This window comes from Narcine bancroftii, chromosome 3 (assembly GCF_036971445.1).
Source record: "Narcine bancroftii isolate sNarBan1 chromosome 3, sNarBan1.hap1, whole genome shotgun sequence".
NCBI classification, from domain to species: domain Eukaryota; kingdom Metazoa; phylum Chordata; class Chondrichthyes; order Torpediniformes; family Narcinidae; genus Narcine; species Narcine bancroftii.
The window spans coordinates 46,940,236-46,958,684 of NC_091471.1; the positions used below are offsets into that span (position 1 = coordinate 46,940,236).

At 40.7% G+C, this 18,449-nt stretch overlaps 1 protein-coding gene and 1 long non-coding RNA gene across 30 annotated transcripts in view; one reads left to right on the top strand and one right to left on the bottom strand.

Annotated features, from left to right (window-relative positions):
- The window catches only part of st8sia3 (ST8 alpha-N-acetyl-neuraminide alpha-2,8-sialyltransferase 3), a 51,722-nt gene that overhangs the window by 18,606 nt on the left and 14,667 nt on the right, over positions 1–18,449 (top strand). For 11 of the 24 annotated variants that reach the window (XM_069923953.1, XM_069923958.1, XM_069923952.1 and 8 more), the window contains 3 exons: positions 2,228–2,306; positions 12,593–12,685; positions 17,993–18,076. The exons of 1 other annotated variant lie outside the window; for it this stretch is intronic. The gene's annotated coding sequence lies outside the window, so the exon portion shown is untranslated. Of the gene's footprint in view, positions 1–2,011; positions 2,056–2,227; positions 2,307–12,592; positions 12,686–17,992; positions 18,077–18,449 lie in introns of all 24 variants that reach the window. 12 more of the 24 variants (XM_069923954.1, XM_069923966.1, XM_069923965.1 and 9 more) reach the window with 4 other exon arrangements.
- LOC138757135 (uncharacterized) overlaps positions 1–18,449 on the bottom strand; it is a 48,148-nt gene that overhangs the window by 3,830 nt on the left and 25,869 nt on the right. For 4 of the 6 annotated variants that reach the window (XR_011353362.1, XR_011353358.1, XR_011353361.1 and 1 more), the window contains one exon: positions 1,526–3,971. This is a non-coding gene — a long non-coding RNA (uncharacterized lncRNA). Of the gene's footprint in view, positions 1–1,524; positions 3,972–18,449 lie in introns of those variants that run through there. The other 2 variants (XR_011353360.1, XR_011353359.1) reach the window with 2 other exon arrangements.

Sequence of the window (18,449 nt, forward strand, 5' to 3'; positions counted from 1 at the left end):
CAGACCTTCAACATGAGGCAGAGCTTTACCTTCACATCTCTCAATGTAATCTACTGCATTCAGCATACTTGAAGTGGCCTCTTCTACATAAGTGAGACCAAACATTGATTGTGTGACTACTTCACTGACACGATGTATGTGGAACCATGCTTGAACTCCCTGAAGCCAACCATTTTAATTCCCTTAACCATGTCTACACTGATATATCTTTCCTTGGCTCATTGATTGCCAGAGTGAGGTCAAATATGAACTCGAAGAACACATCATATTCTTCCCTGACAGCCTTTAACCCAATGTCAAGAACATTAATTTTTCTAATATTAGGTGACCCCACCTCATTGCATTGTTTCTTTCTCTTCTTTAACTACTCCCATTCTTAGTTTTCTCTTTAATCTTCCCCCTCCCCTGCTTTCTATTCAATTCTCTCCCCATCATCTTCCACTCCTTGATATAGTTTATTTCTCAATTTCACACTTCAGTCAAGAAAAAGGACCTCAAAATGAAATGTTAGCTGACAATTTTTGCACATTGTTGCAGCCTGACCCAATAAGTTTCTCCAGCAGCTCATTATTTGCTCATGTTTTTATAACAGTTGGACTGTTCCATAGTCACCATTACTAATAATGGTTTTACCTTTTCAATTATTAATTTAATTAAAATTTCAATGACCCAACAGCCAGAATGGGATTCAAATTCAGCCTCTGGTTTACATGCTACTTTTATATTATGTAATGTATATTGCATGTGCAGTCCCATCTAACTCGCAGAGTGAACTTCAAAGAAGCTGCCTTTAAAATTGCAGAATGATAATGTTAATATGTATTAATTGTGGTATTTGCAAAATTCAGTCAACACATTTATCTTAGAGTGAAAAGCAGTGTGAGTAATACTTTTGTAGAGATGTATAGAAACAAGCTATTTTATACTAAATCCCATTTTTCTATTTTTAACATTAAACCATTTCTTTGGGTGCTTTTCCTTTAGATTTTTTCATGATACACTATAATTCAGGGACAGCATTGGTTTGGTCCTGAGGACATGCTTCAAGGGTTTAGGATTAAGTGGGTCAAGGCAAATGCTGCAATTGATTGAGAGAGTGGTCAGAGACCCTGAAAGCAATAACAATTTGACCCATGGAACTGGAGATCTGATTTTTTTTTGGAATCCCCAGTTTTGTAATATTGCAAAAATTTTTTATGTATGCCTTTACATAGACAGTACATCTGGTTATGTTTTATACTAAATAATGCAATGTTTCTTGGCTTGGCTTCACGGAGGAAGATTTATGGAGGGGTAAATGTCCACGTCAGCTGCAGGCTCGTTTGGCTGACAAGTCCGATGCGGGACAGGCAGACACGGTTGCAGCGGTTGCAGGGGAAAATTGGTGGGTTGGGGTTGGGCGTTGTAATTGAAACACAAAATCATTGTAATTAGTGATTAATAAGAATTATATATTCATTCTTTAATCAAACTCATTTCTGTTTTTGCTTCAAGTGCAATTCCTATATGAATAAGGTAGAAGATTGAATGACAGATTGTTCCATGAAATAAATGTGAGATAGACATTTGTTTACAGTAACAGGACATCTAGAATGCAATAAACTCAGTAGAATTACAAGAAGAAACTCATTTCATTCCCCAGCCTAAAAGAGATGAGGGAAAATAGAAAAGTTATTTTTCCTATTAATTTGCACATTTTTAAGTTTGTCATTTTATTCAGATTTTCAAAATCTTTTATTTTCATAATTTCATTCAACTCTGGGAAGGCTCAACAAAAAAAAAATGATTTGGTCTTATAGTGAAGTATGTTTGAGGGAAAACATAATGACAAAATTAGCGAAGCTACATGCTCTTGTTCTGAGTGCACACAGTTCATGCGACAATATTTAAATTCTCAGAATGAATCTCATGAAACATAAACGTATTCTCAAATTTTAATACAGCAAATGGTTAGCAAATTAGTCCCTTGTAATTTACTTAAAATAAACTCTAAAACCATGATGTTTTGCAGCTACAAAAGATATAATTAACAATGAATGGAGAAAAATTACAGAGGTAAAGAAATATAATATTGTTTAAAATAAAGAAACATTAACGAATGACATTCTTAAAGTGTTTCTGATCACTGTGTCAAAGGTGGAAATGATTACAGCAGACATTTGTCAGTTCAGTTGAATATAGACTAGATATTACTGTCAGCAGATGATGAGTGCTTTGTTACTTTTAGCAATGGATATTTTGGACTATACCCATATAGGATGAATGGAATTGAATTCTCCTCAGAAGAATTTAAAAGTCATGAGGGAGTGAGTAAGCAAATCATTTTCATATTCATTCCAATCTTACAAAGTAATTAGAAACTAATATTGTGCTTTGATATATCAAACAATAAAAGAGGGGTTCTAGAATTGAATATAGATCATGGACTCTTTGGAAATTTTCAATGTAAGTAGATTCCTGCAACTCACTCAACCCTCCTACAAACCTTTTGTTTCCAGGGTCCATGCTAAGCAGGCACAAGACCAAAAAAATGTAGAAGCAGGAGTACACTACCTGGCCTCGCTCGCTGCCTTGCCATTCAAAATAATTATAGTACGTAGGTGAAAGTGAATGGATGCAATTTAATAGTTGAGTATTTCCACTCTTTCCAACCCCATGACACCATTTTGAACAAAGATATTACGAGGTTCCGATAGCTCAGGGGTTAGAGCATTATTCTTGTAAACCAGGGTGGCATGTTTATTCCTCGCTGGGCCCTCATTTCTGTGAGGTGCGCTGGACAAAGTGGAAACTCTCTATCTTCATTATGGGAGACAAAGTTAAAGAACTTCATGTATGTTACCTTCTAAATGTAGTATTATGTGACAAGAATGGAGGCTTTACCTTTACAATATGCAAAACAAGTTTTAAAGAGAATGGCAGCCAAGGCAGGGGCGTGCTCCTCTTGGAGAACGTGGGATGTCAGGGAAGCCAGCAGTATCCCTGATGACTTCATCTGTGAGAAATGCATCCAGCTGCAGCTCTTGATAAGCTGACAAGGAATTTGAGCTGGTTGGATGAACTCCGGATCACTCGAGAGGCAGAGGGGGTGATAGACAGGATTCACAGGGACACTATCACATCTATGAGGCAAGAGGAAGGTATCTGGGTGACAGTCTGGAGAGAAAGGGAACAGACAGTCAGTGTAGGGCACTGCTGTGACCGTTACCCTCAAAATGTATACCATTTTGGATACAGTTAGGGAAGAGGGAGGACCTACCAGGGACAATCAAAGCGATCAGGTCTCTGGCACGGAGTGTGATCTAATGCCAAAGAAGGGTAGGGAGGAGAAGGGGCGAGCTGTAGTGATAGGGGATTCCATAGTTAGAGGAACAGATAAGAGGTTCTGTGAAAGAGATCGAGATTCACATATGGTATATTGCCTCCCTGGTGCTGGGTCTGAGATACCTCAGATCGAGTTCACAGCATTCTCAGGAGGGAGGGTAAGCAACCGGAAGTTGTGGTTCATGAAGGGACTAATGACATGAATGGGTGATGAGGTCCTTCAAAGAGAGTTCAGGGAGTTTAGAATCAGAACTTGTTGTCTGGAACAAGTCACGAAATTCAGTGTTTTGTGGTAGCGTCACAGTGCAAACATTCAGATTGTGAGCCACCTTACCACAAAAATATATTTAAAAAAATTTAAATTGCAGTGCATGAAAAGTAAAGCATTGATTGATCACTTGGGATTTTGATGGCAGCAGGGTAGAAATTGTCCCTGTCCCGCGGAGTGCTCGTCTTTTGGCTTCTGTATCTCCTTCCCAATGAGTGAAGAGGGAATGGCCTAGGAAGTGAGGGTCTTTGAGGATAGAGGCTGCTTTTTTAAGATACCGGCTCATATAGATGTCCTGTGAATATCGCAGGCCAACAATCCTCTGGAGTTATTTCTTGTCATGAGATTTGGCACCTCTGTTACATCTCACCAGCAGCAACTGAAAATCGCATAAGCAGATGGGTTAAATTTAACTCAAAATTTATATACAAATTAACAGTAATAGAATTACCTCAATAAACTTAACAACCAAACATTGTCAGCCACAAACGAGCCTGCAGCTGACGTGGACTTTTACCCCCTCCATAAATCTTCGTCCGCGAAGCCAAACCAAAGAAGAAGAAGACATTAACAACAGATATTTATGAGGTGCATGTGGGGAAAAACATCCAGACTACTACAGACCCGGCTCAAAATGCCCAAAAAGAAAATTCCTGAAACAAAACTTCAAGTCAGTCACGTCAAGTCCGCTAGTCTAAAAGGAACAGCTTGGAGAGTCTGGTCTTCAGGCTTGGGTTCTGAGTTTGGTTGCATGCTGGTCTTTTAGTTGGATGTGGAGACAGATGGCCATGATCACTGTAGACTTACGATTACTGTAGACTTACGACTTTCCTGAGTTTCAAATGTGGCAACAACCACCTTTGATTTCTTCCCATGTTAATTTTCACCCAGTGATCTCCGAGCCACTACACAAGGTTCACACCTCCAAAGCCCACTTTAGGGTTAAAGAGTGACCTTCTTTCCCACAAGTCTACCCCTCTAGACACCCTGAGTTGGGTCATCAAGTGACTTCTGTCACATGATGTCCTGGGGAACTCGGGAAGCCCAGGTCATACACACTCACACACACACACACACACACACTCTGTGTATCAGAGTGGCACAGACTTCTGTCATGTCAACAGTGCTGGCACTTGCAGACAAAGTAGCTCAGTCTCCTTTCTCTCACTGAAACTACTGGGTGAGCACACTGACAGACAGTTACGGAAGGTAGAGCTAACCCCCATGAATGAAGAAACTCAGCCTCTTATTTGCTGAGGCACACATGCACAGACCTACCTCTCTGACCAACTGACTAACCAACCAACGTGTTCAAAATTCAGCGTGCTGGGCTCTTGAACGGCCTCAGCGCATTTCTTCAGCTCTCCCAATTGGTGGAGAGAGGTTCATTACATCAGGCGTGCTCTCCGTGAGCCCACCAGCTTCCAGCATGTGGTTATTGCGCTTTTGACAGCTGTCAGTTTTCCCAGCGCTTATTCAACGCTTCACAGCAGCACATGATCCTCTCTCTCCTGCTGTAGGTTCAGTCCTGGCCACGGTCCAAAAATAAAATTGTCCAGGGTCCATAATACCTCCAACCAACAAAGAAAATTTTGGCCTACAAGAACAAAATTTTAACATTTAGCTAGAGTGCAAAACTATAATACAAGACAAATATAATTTCCATTATGAACATATAAATAATTTCTTCAATTACAAAATTTAATGAGAAAGATAATCAGCAATTACATTGTTTTTCTCATTAATATTTTTCTCATTAAGTCATATTCTTGCAAAATCAAACTCCAATTCAATAATCATTTATTCTTATTCCTCATTTTACATTGAAAAACTAATAGATTATGATCCGTATATACAATCGTTGTGGGGTACAAATGTCGACATTGAAATCTTGTAAAGCCAACACAAGAGCCAGCAGAAACTTCTCAACTGCAGAGCAGCTCCTCTGGTGTTCACTGAACCTCCCTGAGAAGCATGCCACAGGATGGTCCACCTCCTCCTTCTTCTGCAGCAGCACGGCTCACACGGTTTCATCACTGCCATCTTTCTTTCTTTGGCTTGGCTTCACAGACAAAGATTTATGGAGGGGTAAAGTCCACGTCAGCTGCAGGCTCGTTGGTGGCTGACAAGTCCGATGCGGGACAGGCAGACACGGTTGCAAGGGAAAATGGGTGGGTTGGGGTTGGGTGTTGGGTTTTTCCTCCTTTGTCTTTTGTCAGTGAGGTGGGCTCTGCGGTCTTCTTCAAAGGAGGTTGCTGCCTGCCGAACTGTGAGGCGCCAAGATGCACAGTTGGAGGCGAGATTAGCCCACTGGTGGTGGTCAATGGGGCAGGCACCAAGAGATTTCTTTAGGCAGTCCTTGTACCTCTTCTTTGGTGCACCTCTGTCTCGGTGGCCAGTGGAGAGCTCACCATAGAACACGATCTTGGGAAGGCGATGGTCCTCCATTCTGGAGACGTGACCTACCCAGCGCAGTTTGATCTTCAGCAGCGTGGATTCGCTGCTGTCGGCCTCTGCCATCTTGAGTACTTCGATGTTGGAGATGAATGTTGAAGATGGAGCGGAAACAACGCTGGTGGAAGCGTTCTAGGAGCCGTAGGTGATGCCGGTAAAGGACCCATGATTCAGAGCCGAACAGGAGTGTGGGTATGACAACGGCTCTGTATACACTAATCTTTGTGAGGTTTTTCAGTTGGTTGTTTTTCCAGACTCTTTTGTGTAGTCTTCCAAAGGCACTATTTGCCTTGGTGAGTCTGTTGTCTATCTCATTGTCGATCCTTGCATCCGATGAAATGGTGCAGCCGAGATAGGTAAACTGGTTGACCGTTTTGAGTTTTGTGTGCCCGATGGAGATGTGGGGGTCCTGGTAGTCATGGTGGGAAACTGGCTGATGGAGGAAGCGAAAAAGGGTTTCCCTAAGTCTGGGGAATTAAGCACAGGATGGTGGCATAAAATGGCTCCCAATTTTATAAATGGCTCTTGACAACCCCCTGGCCAAACAAATTCTTTCCTAAATAATTTTGTGAGAGGGAGTGCGATATCTGCGAATACAAAATTTTCAGTAATAGCCAATCATTCCCGAAAATCTTCATAGGCTCTTCCTGTTAGTTGGAGCAGAAAACTTAGAAATAATTGCAACTTTTGCCTCCACCGACGCTAATTGTACCTGTCCTGCAACATAACCTAGATACATGACAGTTGCCTGCCCAAACTCATTTTTGCTCTAATTATGAGATTTGCTTCTGACAGACGAGTAAGTAATTATTTCATTTTCGCAATATGCTCTTTCCAGGTGTGAGTTCCTATAACCAAATCATCCAAAATCACCAAATTCATTATTCTCTGAAAAGTCCTTGAACCATTTTTCTATCCCAAAGGGCATCACATTATACTCGTACAGCTTGGATGGAATTGCAAATTCCAAAACCTCTCTTCCTCTTTCTGTTAACAGCACACACCAATACCATTTTAATAACTTAGTAACAAATTTAGCTCCTCCCACTTTGTCAATAGAGTCATCTATTCTAGGAATAAGATAGGCATCTGTTTTCTTCAGAGTGTTAACCTTTCTACAGTCTGTACAAAATCCAACTGTCCCATCTGCCTTAGGTATCAAGACACCGTGAACTCCAATCTGAAGTTGACTTTTGGATGATTCCATTCTTTAACATATTATCAAGTTCATCCAATAAGAATGCTGCTTAATAGGCCTAACACAACCTTTCTCAACCTTCCTCTTTCCACTCACATATGACTTTAAGTATTCCCTATGCCATAGGTACTCTGTGACTAGTTTGAAAACCACTGTTATAATCATACCTAATTGACTCATTATGTGCACAGTTTCATGGCTCCAAAGTAAATGGGCCAACAACAATTTTTCTCAAGCAAAATTACTTCTTTGAAAGTAGGTCTTTCTGTTCCTTCCTAGTTAATCACCATCACCTCTGATAAGGGTTTCATCTCATTAGGAGGTATTTGCTCAAAATATGGTTTGATCATATTTACATAGCAGACTTGACTCTCCCATCTGCATTCAGCTGTTTTAATTACTTATGTAACGTCACTAATTTTAGACTGAACCCTTATATGGTCCAGAAAACCTAGTCATAAGTAGATTCCATTGGGTATGGAACAATACTAACACCCTGTCACCAGGTTTGAAACTCTTCACTTTTGCCTTACGATCATTCCAGACATTCATTCTCTGCTGATTGGCTTTTAGATTTTCCTTTGCCATTTCACAGGCTTTGTATAATTGTTTTTTTTTATTTAGAGACATAATCCAATAAGTTTAAATATATATCCTTATTAATCCATTGTTCCTTCAACAACATTGGAGGATCTCTCACCTCATGCCCAAAAACAAGCTCAAGTGATTCTTGAATTGATTCTCTTATGGCAGATAAAAGTAAGATGAACTCCTTCAAACCAATTTTTATCATGTTCAGAACAATAAGTTCTCATCATATTTTTCAGGGTTGAATTAAATCTTTCCAATGCTCCCTGTCTCTATGGGTGATAAGCAGAAGACACAACCTGTTAATCCTCAAATCATAATTCACTTGTTGGAATAGGCCTGACATGAAATTGCTCCCCTGATCTGATTGTATTTCCCTGGGTGGACTAACTAAGGTGAAAAACTTTAACAAGGCCTTCACTATCATCTTGATTTTAATATTCCTCATAGAAATGGCCTCCGGAAACCTTGTAGCTGCATACATAATTGTCAGTAAATACTGATTTCTGGCCTTTGTTGTAGGCCAGTGGTTCTCAGCCTTCTTCTTTCCATTCAGATACCAGTTTAAGTAATCCCTATGCCATCAGTGCTCTGTGATCAGTAAGGAATTGCTTAAGGTGGTATTTGAGTGGGAAGGAAGGTTGAGAATCATTGTTCTAGACCCAATTGTTACTGAAATATTTTGCTTGAGAAAAATTATCTTTGGCCCATTTCCTTTGGATATAAAACCATGCACATAACGAGTCAATTAAGTACGATTATAACAGTGGTTGTCAAATCTTTTTCTTTCCACCCACATACCACCTTAAGCAATCCCTTACTAATCACAGAGCACTTATGCCATAGGGCGGTGGTTTTCAACTTTTTCTTTCCACTCACATGCCACTTTAAAGTATTCCCTGCCAAGTTGTTTTCTCTTTCTCATTCAAATAAGCTTTGAAGTCATCAGGGACTTAATTTAATTTCTTCCATTATTATTAATTCCCTCAACCGATTGTGATCATTATTTATGTTCCTGGAAACACTGCACCAGTCAAAGCACACAAGCTTCTTGTACACAAAAATCCGAGTACGATTGGGTTGGGGATTTCCTTAAGTTCCTGAACTTTTGTCATTAAGCCTCTGGGATTACTTCATAGGCCTTAAGGATGGTCATCTTGTGCAATGGTAAGGCCAGAATAAGCCTGTTGAGCTTTTCCCTAATCACACTCTGCAGCATAAGGGACCACTAACTTTTTAGCCAGTTCAAATTCACAGCTACCTTTTCAAAATGCTGGATATACTTATCTATTCCAGCTTCATCAAATAGTGGAACTAGTTCTCTGCTGGTTATAAACCTTCCATCAAGACTGGAGGTGAGTCTTGTGGTATCTGCTATGTAATACTTTGCAATCTTTCTCCCATCCTCCACCTTTTTCATTGATGGTTTTACTGAAGCAATTTCTAATTTTTGGGCAATTGCAACTCTTCCAGAGAGGATAACACTCTATAAATTTCTTCACATCCATTACTGCTAGTTTTTTACACACATACAAGCTTCTTAATTAGCTTGCTAGAGGAATTTAACCAATCAATTGAAATTTAATCGATTATTAAGCTCCAAATTCTGTGCTTTTCCTATAGCACATACACAAATAAGCTTCCCAAATTTGGTTAACTATCCCCCAGACATGAGCCCCCAATTTATGTTTTACCTCACCAGCAGCAATTGAGAGATGCATAAACAGATGGGTTAAATTTAACTCAAAATTTATTAACAAATTAACATTAATAGAATTACCTCAATGCCTTTATGGCAACTCTACATTAACAACAGATATTTTGAAGTGTATATGGGAAAAAAAACCCAGGCTATTACTGTCCCATCTCAAAATGCCCCAAAAGAAAATTCCCAAAACAAAACCTCAAGTCAGTCACGTCAAGTCCATCAGTCTAAAAGAAACAGCTCGTAGAATCTGGTCTCCAGGCTTGGGATTCTCAGTTTGGTTGCACGCTGGTCTTTTAGTTGGATGTGGAGACAGATGGTCATGATCACTGTAGACTTTCGATCACTGTAGACTTACGACTTTCCTGAGTTTCAAATGTGGCAATGATCACCTTTGATTTCTTCCCATGGGAATTTTCACCCTGTGACCTCCTAATCACTACATGAGGTTCACGCCTCCAAAGCCCACTTTAGGGTTAACAAGTGACCTTCTGTCACACAAGTCTTCCCCTCTAAACATCCTGACTTGGGTCATCAAGTTACTCCTGTGGCACGGTCCTCCTCTTGAAAGGGGACTGGGGAAGCCCAGACTGAACACAAACACACTCTGGGTATCAGAGTGGTGCAAACTGCTGTCATGTCAACAGTGCTGGCACCCGCAGTCAAAGAAGCTCAGTCTCCTTTCTCCCACTGAAACGACTAGGTGAGCACACTGACAGACAGTTACGGGCGGCAGTGCTAACATCTGTGAACAATGAAACTCAGCCTCTTGTTTGCTGAAGCTGCCGGGTGACCACGCATACATTGACCGTCCATCTGACTGACTGCCCTCCGACTAACCGATCAACCTGTTCAAATCTCAGCATGCTGGGCTCTTGAACTGCCCCAGCGCGTGCCTTCAGCTCTCCCGATTGGTGGAGAGAGGTTGACTACAGCAGGCGCGCTGTCTGCGTGCCCACCAGCTTCCAGTGTGTGGCTCTCACGCTTCTGACAGCTGTCATTTCTCCCAGTACTGTTTCAGCACTTCCCGCGCAGCTGTCAGTTTTCCCACCGCCACTCCAGTGCTTCACAGCAGTGCACGATCCTCTCTCTACCACCGTAGATTAAGTCCTGTCCATGGTCCAAAAATTATTCAGATTCCATAACACCTCCATACCAGACAGTGATGCAACCAGGCAGAATGCTCTCTATGGTACACCTGTAGACATACTAAATTTCCACAAGAACCTCACAAAGTATAGCCACCGGCAGCCATTCCTCATGATTGCATCAACATGGACATGGCAGATTCTTGGAGATGCGGACACCCAGAAATTTGAAGCTCTTGACCCTCTCCACCACTGAGCCTGCAATGAGGACTTAGTCGTGTTCCCCTAAATCCACAATCATATCCTTGGTTTTGCTAACATTAAGCACAAGGTTGTTGTTGTGACACCATTCAAAGAGCTGATCTATCTCCCTCCTGTACACTTCCTCAATGCTGTTTGCCATTCTGCCAACAACTATGGTGTCACCGGCAAATTTGTAGATAGCATTGAAATTGATCCTGGCCACATAGTCGTGGGTCTATAATGAGTAGAGCTGTGGGCTAAGCACGCATCCTTGGAGCTGATAATCAGCGAAGAGGAGACGTTGCTTCAAATTTGTACTGACTGTGGTCTTCCGATGAGAAAGTCAGGGATCCAGTTTCAGAGGCCCAGATTTTATAGCTTCTTGACCAGCACTAAGGAAATAATGGTATTGAAGGCTGAGCTGTGGTCGTTGAAGAACAGCTTTATGTACGAGTTGCTGTTTTCGAGGAGTTCCAGAGCTGAGTGGAGAGCCAGCGATATTGCTGTGGAGCGATTGTGTCGATTGGCAAATTGCACTGCATCCAGATCTTTGCTTAGGTATGTGTTAATTCTGGCCATGACCAGCCTCTCAAAGCATTTCATTGCATTAGGAGTTAATTAGGCGAGAGTCATTGAGGTAGCTCACACTATTCTTCTTGGGCACCAGGATGATTGCTGCCCTTTTGAAGCAGGTTGGAACCTCTGACTACAGCAATGAGAGATTGAAAATGTCCGTGAACACTCCGGCTAGTTGGTTGGAGCATATTTTCAGTACCCTGCCAGGTATGCCATCAGGACCTGATGCCTTGCAAGGGTTCACCCTCTTGAATGATGTTCTAATGAGTCCTCAGAGACAGATATCACAGGGTCCTCAGCATTTTCAGGGATTCTAGTAGGCACTGTTTGGTTCTTCTCAAAGTGGGTATAGAAGATGTTCAGCTCATTGGGTACTGAAGCGTCACAGCCATCTATGGTGTTCGCCATCACTTTTTAGGCTGTAATGTCCTGCACTCCTTGCCATAGCTGGTATGTATCTGTCTCTAGCTTCCTCCAGCATTGCCACTTTGCCTCAGAGATGGCCTTCCGCAGGTCGTACCTGATCTTCTTGTAGAAATTTTGATTCCCCTGCCTTAAATGCCTTTCTTCCCCTGCCCCCCACCACCCACCACCCCCCAAAGCAGGTTGCGAATCCTCTGATTCATCCAGGGCTTTTGGGTGGGGAACACCCAGTATGTCCACATGGGCAAACACTCATCCACACAGCTCCAGGGTTGTGATCTCAGGATTGTTACCCATGCCATGTGCTAGGAGGTTAGAAGAGGCTAAAGAGATAGTTCAGGAGGGAGGGCTTCCAGGGAAGGTGGGACATGTTCCGACGGAATGGTTTGCATCTGAACTGGAGAGGGACTAATATCCTTGTGAGGGTTTGCTAGATTTAAACTAGATTTGCAGGGTTATGGGAACCAGAGTGCCAGAGCAGACAGTGGAGTGGAGGAGGAAAAAGATGATATGAAGATTGCATATAAAGTCAGAAATCAAAGGGTTGCTCATGGTGGAAATGTTCTCAGATGCATCTATTTCAATGCAAGGAGTATTGTAGGAAAGGCAGATGAGCTTAGAACATTGATTGGCATTTGGAATTATGGCATTGTGCCCATTAGTGAAACTTGGTTAAAGAAGGGGCAGAACTGGCAGCTCATTGTTCTGGGGTTCCATTGTTTCAGATGCGATAGAGTGGAAGAGAGAAAAGGGGAAGGAGTGGCATTGTTCATCAGACAGGACAGACAAGAAGGCTCATCTACTGAAGAACGGGAAAGGTATGACCACACTCATAGGGTTGTATTGCAGTCCGCCCAATAATCAGCGAGAATTGGAGGAGCAAATCTGCAAAAAGATAGCAGGCAGCTGCAGGCAACATAAAGTTATGATAGTAGGAGATTTTAACTTTCCTCATATTGACTGGAACTCCCATACAATAAAGCATGGAGTTTACATTTAAATTTAGACATACAGCACAGTAACAGGCCATTTTGGCCTACACCTTCGGTATGTTTCAGAGCCCCTACGGAAAACCCACGCAGACACAGGGAGAATGTACAAACTCTTACAGTCAGCGTGGGATTCGAAACCCAGTACCGATCACTGGCATTGTAAAAGCATTGTGCTAACTGCAACAACCACCATGCTGCCCCAAATGTGTTCAGGAAAGTTTTCTAAATAAATATACCAATGAGAGAGAGTGCAATACTGGATCTCTTATTAGGGAACAAGGCAGGTGGCAGAAGTATGTGGAGGGGAACATTTTGGGTCCAGTGATCATAATGCCATAATTTTCAAGTTTATTATGGAATGATAGATCTGAAGAAAGGCCAATTTTGAGGAAATGAGAAAGGATCTAGAAAGCATTATTGATGTTTCTTTTCCTGGCAAGAATGTGTTCGATAAGTGGAAGGCCTTCAAAGGCAAAAGTTTTTAGAGTAAAGAGTTTGAATTTCCTGCCAAGATTAAAGGCAAAGTCAACAGGCATGGTGAACCGTGGATTTTGGGGATCTGGTTAAGAAAAAGAGAGAGGTTTATAACATTTATAGGCAACAAGAAGCAAATTAGATACTTGAAGAGTATAAAAAATGCAAGAAAAAAAAACTTAAGAAGGGAATTAGGAGGGCTAAAAGAAGTCATGGGGTTCCTTTAGCAGATAATGTGAAGGAAAATCCAAAGGGTTACTATATTAAGAGCAAAAGGATAATAAAGGACAAACTTAGTCCCCTTTAAGATTAAAGTGGTCAGCTATGAATGGAGCCAGAAGAGATGGGGAGATCTTAAATGTTTTTTTTTGCATCAGTATTTACTCAAGAAACAGGTACAGAATCTAGGGAAATAAGAAAAGCAAATAGTGAGGTCATATACACATTAAAGAGGAGGAAATGCTTGCTGCCTTTAAGCAAATAAGGGTGAATAAATCCCCAGGCCCTGACAAGATATTCTCTCAAATCTTGAGGGGGCTAGTGCAGAAATTGTAGGGGTCCTGGCAGAAATATTTGAAATGTCCTTAACCATGGGTGAGGAGCCGGAGGATTGGAGGGTATCTTATGTTGCTCCATTGTTTATAAAAGGCTGCAAAAACAACCCTGGAAATTAAAGGCTGGTCAACCTGACGTCAGCAGTAGGTAAATTATTGGAGATGTTTTAAGAGATCAGATATACAAGTATTTGGAAAGCCAGGGACTGATTAGGGATAGTCAACGTGGCTTGGTGCATGGCCAGTCAAGTTTAACCAATTCTTATCGAGATTTTCAAATAGGTTACCAGGAAATTTGATGATGTTGTCTACATGGATAAGGTCATATATGGGAGGTAAGTCAGGATGGTTCAGATGCTCGGTATTCATGGTGAAGTAGTGAACTGGATTCAACATGTATGAGAGAAGTCAGAGAGTAGTGGTGGATGATTACTTCTCAGATTGGAGGCCTGTGACTAGTGCTGTGCCTCAGGGATCGGTGCTGGGACCAGTGTTGTTTGTCATCTATATCAATGATTTGGATGATAATGTGGTCAATTGGACTAGCAAGTTTGCAGATGACACAAAGATTAGAGGCATTGTGGACACTGAGGAAGGCTTTCAAAGCAGATAGAGGGATCTGAACCAGCTGGAAAAATGGGCTGAAAAATGGCCGATGTTGCTTCACTTGAAAGGCCTGTTTGAAGCCCAGACCGTGGTGAGGGGAAGGTTCTGGGGGGGCTGTGGGGGGGAGGAGTGGGGAGTGGGGGTGGGTGATTGGTGGGGAGAGATAAGCATAGGAGTTGGGATGTAATAGTAAAGTTGTACAAGACATTGGTGAGGTCAAATTTTGGAATATTGTATGCAGTTTTGGTCACCTAACTACAGGAAATAGATAACTGAGATTAAGAGAGCAGAGAAGATTTACTGGGATGATGCCCAGACTTCAGAAACTGAGTTACTGAAGGTTAAACAGGGTAGGACTTTATTCCCTGGAGTGAAGAAGAATGAGGGGAGATTTGATGGAAGTATTTAAAATAATGAGGGGTATAGACAGAGTAAACGTAGATTGGCTTTTTCCATTGAAAGTAGGTGGGATACAAACCAGAGGACATAGGTTAAGGGTGAAAGGGGAAAAGTTTCAGCGGAACATTAGGGGGAACTTCTTCACACAGAGTGGTGGGAATGTGGAACAAGCTGCCAGCTGAAGTGGTTAATGCAGGTTCAGTTTTAACATGCAAGAAGAAATTGGACAGGTACATGGATGTTAGGAGTATGAAGGACTATGGACTATGTGCAGGTCCATGGAACTCAGCAGAATAATATTTTGGCAAGGTTGGCATAGCAGTTGATGCCACGCCTTTACAGCACCAGCGATCAGGACTGGATTTCGAACCCAGTCCTGTTTGTAAGGAGTTTGTGCATTCTCCCCATGTCTGAGTGGGTTTTCTCTGGGACTCCGGATTCCTCCTACCATTCAAAAACATACCAGGGGTGTAGGTTACTTTGGTGTAAATTGGGCGACACGGGCTCGTGGATCGAAATGGCCTGTATGTCTAAATTTTAAAATTTAAATAAACTAGAAGGGCTGAAGGGTCTGTTTCTGGGCTGTAATGTTCTATATTTCTAAACACCACATGGCAAATTAATAATCAAGGTTATCAATTGTCATGTCTGCGTACAAGCAGCAAATTGGATTACAAACTGGCTTCAAAATATATGCACATATAGCAATTATGGGATGTCACCTACACCAGCAAAAGATGAGAAACAATTCTCCTGAAGAATTGGTAATACTGTAAGACCAAAATGGCTCTTGGTCCTCTAATGAACTGGACTTGGGAATTCAAAATACAATTTGAAAATGTTCAGATGAAACCAAACTGGTGGGTTCCAGTCAATAAAACAGAAGTTTACACTATCATGGTGCTTGCACAAGCAATGGTAATTGTTAAGTTACCTTCAACATAATTTAAGATGAACACATTTTGATAGGAATATAATGAGGAAATCACAAACCTTTAAAACTGAGTCTTAATGAGACTGGGGGACAGAGAGGCTGTGGTAATGCAAATCACAAAATGTAACAATGTAGGCCATAAAATAATATAAGCCCATAAAATAATAAAACAAAGGTATACAATTCAAATCTTGAGATATATGGCTGAAAAGTAAAGTACCCATAGCACCTTGGTTGGATTACAGCAGGAGTTTTGATCTTGTTACAAACTAACAAATTTTGTTATGAACTAACAAAGGAACAGCAATGGAAAATTCACCAGACAATGGTAAATTCAAAATAATAGTTTTTATTAAACTATTAATAACCTAACATTTCTTATTTAATTATAAACTTAACTTTATCTTAAACGTGTGTGTGTGTGTGTGTGTGTGTGTGTGTGTGTCTGTGTGTGTGTGTGTGTGTGTGTCTGTGTGTGTGTGTGTGTGTGTGTGTGTGTGTAATAGTTTATATCCCAAACTATTACATTTTAAGCTGATTCTGAAAAAGTCCATTTTAAAGTCAGGTTTCAAACATCTTGTTGAATTTGAGCATCTTTTTAAATTGTGGTTCAGAAGTAATTATGCAGCAAAAGTAAACCATCTTTAAATTGTTGTTCAAAAGCAATAATGAAGTTTTTTGAAACATCATAAATTTATTTTGTAGAGTCTTTTTCAAAACAATATTCCCTCAAACTAACATAATTTTTCAAACACCCCCCCCCCCCCCCCATAAAAGTGATTTTCCACAAACTTCCTCCTAATTTCCTTAGGAGTTATGGAGTCTGTATCTTTCACAATGATTTCAAACTTCTTAATCAAAAGTGAACATTCCTCTGGACACAGAAGAGCAGTCAGAGTGGCTATTTTCTTTTAAAATACCACTGTGTGTTCCTTCTTTTAATAAGAAGCAACACAGATCCTTTTAAAAGGATTTTGAAACTTTACTTCTCTTTCCTTAGAAAGAAATCCTGTATTCATAAGAGGTATGGTTTCTTCCAACTGACTCAAAATGTCTGATTTCTTCACTAATATCCTTTGTCAAAATCATGTGACATGACACCATCACTGGTTCCTTTTCATTTCTTCAAAAACATCTGACCTCATCTCAGTCCAAAACTATAGGTGGATGTTTCTGAATTGTCTGTGCAGGTCACTCAAATGGTACTTGAGTTTTGAAACAGCTGCCAGCATAATGCAAAAAAATACTTTTAACAACTACACATAGTACTTGAGTTTTCAATAAGACCACTTCAATTCTTCTATAGCACTGCCTTTCAAAGACACATCAACTCAAAAATTGACCTCACTTCTGAGTGTATTATAAACGTGATGTGATCTGTGTATGACCCTGTATCCAGCCCACAAACTAAGAAATATATCTTTTATAACCAAATTTTAACAGAAATCCTTTACAATCTTCATTATTATTAAATGATTTAAAGACAATTGCCATTGTGATACCTAAAATACAAGCATACATCGTCTAGGTAAGATTGGAAATGCAAGGATTATAAAAGTAAGTCAAATTTTGATGAAGGGCTCTGGCCCAAAATCTTGATTGTCATAATTCCTCTTGAGGTCACTTGACTTGCTGAGTTTTTCCATCACTTTTGTGCCCTGCTCCAATGTTATTATTTAGTTCCTGAATAAATATAATTGGCAGAAAATTAGCTTCTGTAATGTTGAAGATCTCGAAAAAAAAAAGCTGTGATTCGACATTTTGAGCTGAGTATTTTTGGAAATCCATTAGTCTTATCTTGACACATGCTTATTCATAGCATTGAGAATGGGGATGTTCTTGGATCCTTTTTCCCATGTCACCAATTTGATGGCCCACCATCATTCATTCATCATAAATATGCAGGACTGCAGAGCTTTTCTCTGATCTCTTGGTTCTGAGATCATTTAGCCCTGTCCATATAACATGCTTGCAATTCTGTGATGAACATTCACTATGTTAGTATCATATCTATCAGTACTGTTTCTAGCCTTTTTGCAGATTTATTTGAAACAGGATTGACCTCCTGGCTTAATTTTAATGGTAGAATGATGTTACAAAATGTGGTAAAGTACATTTCTCCTGATGGTTCATGATGTCTCATGGATGACAATTTTGTACTGTTAGATCTGATTTGAGTTGATCCCAATTCATACAACAGAGTGAAGGATGTCTTCTGTGCAATTACAGGACCTTGCTTCTACAGGAGGGGTGAGGAAACATTTCTTTCAATATTGATGCATCTGCAATAGGTACATACTTTAGGTTTGTATGCTTCCTGCACAGACCCAATCTGACCTAGTAATTCAATCACCTTGGTCAGCGATGGTGTTACAAAGAATACTGGTCCCCACCCAGCATATATTCTGACCCCTGCTGTTGTCTATGCCTTTTACAGCATGGAGCTACCCAAGCTAGGGGTGACGGGAGATGAAAATCAGTTGTAGATTTCCTTGACCAATGTTGTCCTAATGTTATTAAATTTCTGAAAGTGCGGAATGAATTCCCATCAGTATGCCATTACATTGCAACATTTAATGAGCCTGGTCTTTGAGTAGGACCTGATTGTGATGGAGAAATCTGT